The 6,063-nt window shown below is 43.2% G+C and overlaps 1 protein-coding gene across 6 annotated transcripts in view; it reads left to right on the top strand.

Annotated features, from left to right (window-relative positions):
- Positions 1 to 4,641: 4,641 nt before the first annotated feature.
- The window catches only part of fgfr2 (fibroblast growth factor receptor 2), a 37,446-nt gene continuing 36,024 nt past the window's right edge, over positions 4,642 to 6,063 (top strand). For 3 of the 6 annotated variants that reach the window (XM_032523403.1, XM_032523401.1, XM_032523399.1), the window contains exon 1: positions 4,644 to 5,359. The gene's annotated coding sequence lies outside the window, so the exon portion shown is untranslated. Of the gene's footprint in view, positions 5,360 to 6,063 lie in introns of all 6 variants that reach the window. The other 3 variants (XM_032523404.1, XM_032523400.1, XM_032523398.1) reach the window with 3 other exon arrangements.

Genomic DNA, 6,063 nt, shown 5'->3' with positions numbered 1-6,063 from the left:
CGTGTCAGCACAGGCTGAGGCTATGACTCATACCTAGAATGACTAAAGTGACCTGTTCTCTGAACCAAATGAGCTGTGTGATGTGTGTGTGTGTGTGTGTGTGTGAGCACAATGCTTGTGTGTTGTGTGACCATTGGACTGTGGAAAAAGCGAGAAAGGAATGGTGAAATAAAGAGAAAGAGAGACAAAAGAAAAAGAGAGTATGAAGAAGTAAAACACTTGTCACTTTTAAAATGCCAGGAAAAAAGCTCTATTCATTCTTCATTTTATATAGAGGTATAAAGCTGTCAGTTCTACTCAGCATTTCTCTGTGTTCATCCCTGGAAAAAGTCCAGTGTTATTTTTATTAGGAGTTATGGTGCCAGGCAGGTGGGCGGGAAAACAGACATTTTGATCAGGAGTTATACTGCAACACTGCAGCTCGCCCCGTGTTTCTGCTTCTTGTGCTGCTGTTTTTCGGTTTCCCATTGCAGTTTGAGGGAGTTGAAACTACCAAACTCTTGAGTGTGACGCTGGAAACATTAACCTACCCCCCTTCTCCCTTGTGCTCCCCTTTCAGCTGAGCTCCACTACAAGCTCAAGCTGCAGGCACGCCAGCTATTTCAAACACTCTGGAGTACTGAGGTGGAAACATGTGAGGAATCTGGATGATTGACCCTCCACTCCCCCTCCATCCACTCCCTCTATCCCTGCTCTCTGTTACCTGCTGAGGGGGAGGAGAGGACAGCGGAGGCCTGGCTTTGTGGATGAGGTTATTACTGCGTATCAGTGACAGTGAGGAGGAAGACCTGCTGACTTATGGGTTGATGCCTCCTGTGCCTAAAGGGGGCTTAAATGGAGGAGATGCCCAGATAGTCAACATCATTTGAATGAGCCGTTTCTCTCAAAATACTTTGCCATTCTCAAATCACACTTCTTGTACTGCTACCACCCCCCCTCCCCAATTGCCCCTCTCTCTAACCAAACACCTAAACTTTCCTCTGGCACTTTCTGCCAGGGTCCACTTACATCGCCACATGGATGCAGAGAAGCTACAGTATATAGTTCAATTAGACCCTGAGGCGTGTGTCTACTTCTTCCTTCTTCCTCCGATCTTCCCCATCCCCCACCACACACAGCTCCACGCATTTGTTTCATATTTTTCACAGGATATGACTCAGCCATGTTTGTTGTTTTAATGATATAGTGTCAGAGATATATCGGGAGAAAAAGGAGGGATCTCTCTAGGATTTGGCACAGTGAAGTTACAATAACATATCACTGCCATTCATGATTAACAGCAGCACCCTCAAGGAAGACGAAAGAAGGATCCTCCAAAGGAGAACAAGTCTGTATTGTACTCAGTGATTCTCAACACTGAATATCTCCGTTAGGCTTTAATAGCATTCAGGCCGCTCTGGCCCAGCTCACTGTGAGGGAGCGGATTGTCTGTGTGCTACTGAAGGAAAATAAGCCCATGGGTATAGTATAATGGTTGATTGCCTCCAACAGAGGCGTACACCACAACTGTTGCTTGTGTTTTTACTCATATAGCACTGTTGAGATTTGAGAAGATGTGTCGTGATGAGTGTGGATGCTTAAAATAGACACGTCTGAAACATGACCCTCAATAGAAAAGTAGCTGCTATAGAAGAGTTAGAAACACCTTCATAACCCCAGGGTAAGACACAGGAGTCTACATTATGCTCATAATGGCCCTGTTTCCTTTGGTCCGGCATACTAACCAACAGACACTGCCATCAATTGAGCCAAGCCTTTAATATGGCTGAAAAGGTAGGAGTTACTGGCACCACATAAGATAATTCAATTCAATTCAGTTTTATTTATATAGCTCCAAATTACAATGACAGTTATCTCACTGCGATTTTAATAAAAGAGCAGGTCTAGACCGTTCCCACCAAGAGCAAGCATTAGGCCACAGAGGCAAGGAAAAACTTCCTTTAAGAGGCAGAAACCTTGAGCAGAACCATGGCATAACGTCACTATAAACTGAGTGGACTGGTTAAATATTCCATCCAGAAAAAAAAAAAAAAAAACCTGTTCTAGGAATAATTTGCAATTTTTTTTTCTCTTTTTCTTTAAATTCCATCCATCTTCATCCATCTTCATCCGCTAATCCGGTATCGGGTCGCGGGGGCAGCACCTCCAGCAGGATTTTAGATAATGATGATGATGTTCAGATAATTTTCTTTAACTTATATTAAAAATGTACAAAAAAAATTGCATTCAGAAGCTGGATGCATGGTTTCTCCTACGCCTCTGAAAAATCAATTCTCAGTCTACGTTTTTCAAGTTTCCACATCCCACTTGTATAAGTAGCATATTGGAGCACAGTTGGCTTCCAAACTAGTTATGATGTCACAAAATCATATTTGTACGCACGCGTCTTACAGGCGAGGACAGACAAACTTCCCCTCTTCAGCAGATGATCGGCCTTCTGCTGTCAGACTCTGAACATCCCACCATTCTGCACGGTCAAACGTCCATGTGAAGTCACAACGAGCAAAACATATTTTGTAGTGTAGGGGAACTTTAGTGTGAACCAATTAGCCAGTCCACAGCTAGTTGTTGATTAACTCTCTTCAACAGCATCTTGAATTAGAATAGCAGAAGGAGGCATGCTTAATGACTGGTGAGTGGCTTCGCATCAAACATCCCTCCCAGCTCGCTTCAAGTATTCCCATCAGTAACACACGGCTGGTGGAGAACCTTTGGCCTTCTGATTATTTCTATCAACAACGAATCAACATGTTCATCTAAGATGCTGATGACATGCTATTAGCTTGTCACTTTCTCCTCTCACTCGGCTTCCTAATTCCTAACACTGTGGCTGCTGGCGCAGGAAGGATTAAGGAAGAAAGAGGTCTGAAGAAAAGATTGGAGATGAAGAGGGACAACAACAGGTTGACGGATACCACAGCGCGAGGGCATTGAGTCCATCCCGGTCTTAGTCAAAGGCCCATGAGACGCTGCTTGATGAGGTTCCTTTCAAATGTGGGATGCCCGAGCAGTGGAAAATAAATCGGGCGTTTGTAAATAGACTTCTGTTGTAGGAGGAATGAGACACAGGGAGGGAGCAACAGTGGGGGGTATTTTGTGCCACTCTTTAAAAAATGAGTCAAACTCTCCTTCCTCACCTCTGGCGCCCTCTTTATTACTAGCCAACCTGTCAGCTCCACTGTCATCTGATGGCTTTACTTGTGGAGGCAGAGATGGGAGAGGAGAGAAAAACAGACGTAGAAGTCTCCATTCACAGTCCCAAAAAAAAAGCCTTGTTAGTGGGTCCATTCAAAACGAATGGTAGAGTTTTCCCTCCCTTGTTTATAAAAAAAGAGGTGTTCAGCAGTGGAAGTGAGACAAAAATAAAAAGAGTCTGCAGAGATTAGAGTCTTCCACCCCCCCTGTGTCTTTTTCAGAGCACTTGGACGCCTGAACCAATGCAGGAGACAGCTTGAAACAGTGGGGGGACGAGCTACAGGGGGCCAGCCTTCAGTCTCTCTCTGGGTAGCTGTGGACAGATCTGTTCATCCGTAGAAAAGTTATGAACTTCATTTTTCCTTCTGCAACAATGCACTGTATCATAGAAACCTTACTAAATCCCCCCCTTTGCTTTCATGTGATCTTGTAATATATGGAAGTATCCTGCAGAGGACTTGTGACCTGTAAAAAAGTAATTTCCAAGAAACTTAGTTGTTTTAAATAAGCACAATACTGAACTACATTTTACTACTGTGTGTATGTCACTCTTTATCAAAATGTGTATAATGCAAAAGCGTTATTCCACATAAATGACAAATAATCAAAATTGTGTTTGTGTTTTATTTCCATCGTTTTTATGACACCCAGATAAGCTTCTGATGCTTTTCCCTCCCCATCTGCCCTTCCTGTAAAAGTTAGAAAGTTGACATTATTGAAGTAAAGTTAGTAGCAGGCTGGCCAAAGTGTCCTTGAGCAAGACACAAGTCTGAGCTGCTGTGAGTGAGCTACACAGGACGTCTGATTCTGATTTGATTGGTCGATGTCTCAACCCGCATGCAGCATCTCAGTTGTAGAACGGAAGAAAGTATTTACTCAAATTGTGTTTCTCAGAACAATTTGGATGGATTTGTATTTTTCTTGAGTATTTCCATTTGATGCTTTCAGATGGAAATATTGGATCTACTAATTACAGTACATGGCTTTCAAACTGTTAGGCTATATTTTATGTATTGTTGTATTACTACTGTCTACTAGATTGCTCCATGATGCATCATATTTAGAAGCTGATGACATGCTTTCCATGCATTTCAGAACTTTTACAAGACGTTTTTTTTTTTTTAAATAAGTTATAGTTTACATTGTTTTATTTGTACTTTGACTTAAAATTACCCGAATAAGTCTCCCATCACTGCAGCATCTAAATATACTGAACTGTATCGGATGGATGCCTAGTGTGAAGAGTGTGTGTCTGAGTGTGTGTGTGTGTGTGTACGTGTGCGTGTTAGCGTGTGCGTGTGTGTGTGTGTGTGTGTGTGTGTGTGTGTGTGTGTGTGGTGTGTTGTGTCTTGCCTTGGCCACTGGGGCGTTGTTACCGCGTCTGACAGCTCCGGGGCCCTCGCATCGGACCCAGTTGAGAAAGTTGATGGGCGAGGAAGCAGGGCCCAAAAGCACTGCGGCCAAACAGCTCGAATTACACTGGGTGCTTGGGGGGGGGGGGGGAATGACACCCTCTGGAGTGAAGAGGGCATGTGTTGACTAGGAGGAAGAAAACCCTAGTAAACCTGCAAGCGTCTGAGAAACAGTGCGAAGGCTGTCGGCGGAGGAAGAGAAAGACACGCTAAAGACGCTCTTTTCGCCAGGGGAACGCACGCTGATGGATTTTATGACATTTTGCATCGGACAACTATCATCTCGTACCTTTTCAAACCGCCTTCCACGTCCTTAGTGGCTGCAAACTTTCTTTAGAGTTGACAAGTGCGCTGCTCGGTAACACTGGGCATGTTTTGCGCCCTAGAAGAAACTTTGTGACGGGGAGGAAAGTTTTTTTTGTTTTGTTTTTTGGCGTGGGGGGGGCAGCTGTATCGTTTTCCGAGCTTTTTATGAAGGATAACTCGTGTAAACTCGGATTTCCTTGCATGGCATTGGACTACGCTGCCAGTCGGGGTTGGAATATATCCTCTGATCTGATTTGATGCCGGCTGATTGTGGAATAGTAAACTGAAAGAAGGCAGCGCCTCGCAGTTTTTTTTTTTTTTTTTTTTTTTTTTTTTGGTGCATTGTGGAGTTGGGAGACATTCCTCTCTCTGGATTCAGCCCATGCTCTCTCCTCCCTTATCTGTGCATGCCAAAACAGAGATCTCCACGATTTTATTCCTCCCTGGTAAGTACTTTCTAAAGCTTCCTCACAATCTGATCTGTCAAGGTTTCGGCTGACACGACCAATAGGCTACGTTGTTGATGCGTACGTTGCGCTTTTTGGGTCCGTAGGCTACTATTTACTTTCTTACGGCTGCATGTGAAAATAGGAACGATTTTACTACTTATCGCTGAATTGAAAGAGTTTTCTTCCCAAGAAATCATTTTGAGCCTTTGTTTGGTAAAATATGCAAAGTTATTCATACAGTTTGTTATTTGAGATTTTCTTAAACTCCCATCCAACAAAATAATGCATTTTGTTTTAGTTTATGTGATAATTTCAAATCTGTGAAATGTGTCATTGTTTATTTTAGAAGGCGAGGACCCACTGCACCTTGCGCCATCGCTTTAGGGCTCATTAACAAGTGTCCTGGTTATTTATTACTTTGCTTAATTTTCTACATTGCATTTATGGTGCCAATTATCCCATGACCGCAGTTGTTTTTTCACTGCTTGGTGCCAGAGCCCTAAATCACTGAACAGCTCCAAATGAGCCCCAATTGTGGAAAAAGCCAACTGATTTGAATTTCAATAGGAATTCAATCAGTGCCAAGAAATTTCATTCAAAGCCGGGTTTGAATGAAGGCTGTGGTCATGTATAGAGCAAAGTCCCTCATGTGCCCAAATGTCACGTCGTCAGCAACATGCTAAACAGCCTACGTTTTTCAA

Source organism: Etheostoma spectabile, chromosome 8, assembly GCF_008692095.1.
Source record: "Etheostoma spectabile isolate EspeVRDwgs_2016 chromosome 8, UIUC_Espe_1.0, whole genome shotgun sequence".
Classification (NCBI taxonomy): domain Eukaryota; kingdom Metazoa; phylum Chordata; class Actinopteri; order Perciformes; family Percidae; genus Etheostoma; species Etheostoma spectabile.
The sequence above is the reverse complement of the archived record's forward strand: the minus strand, read 5'-3'. Positions and strand labels throughout refer to the sequence as shown.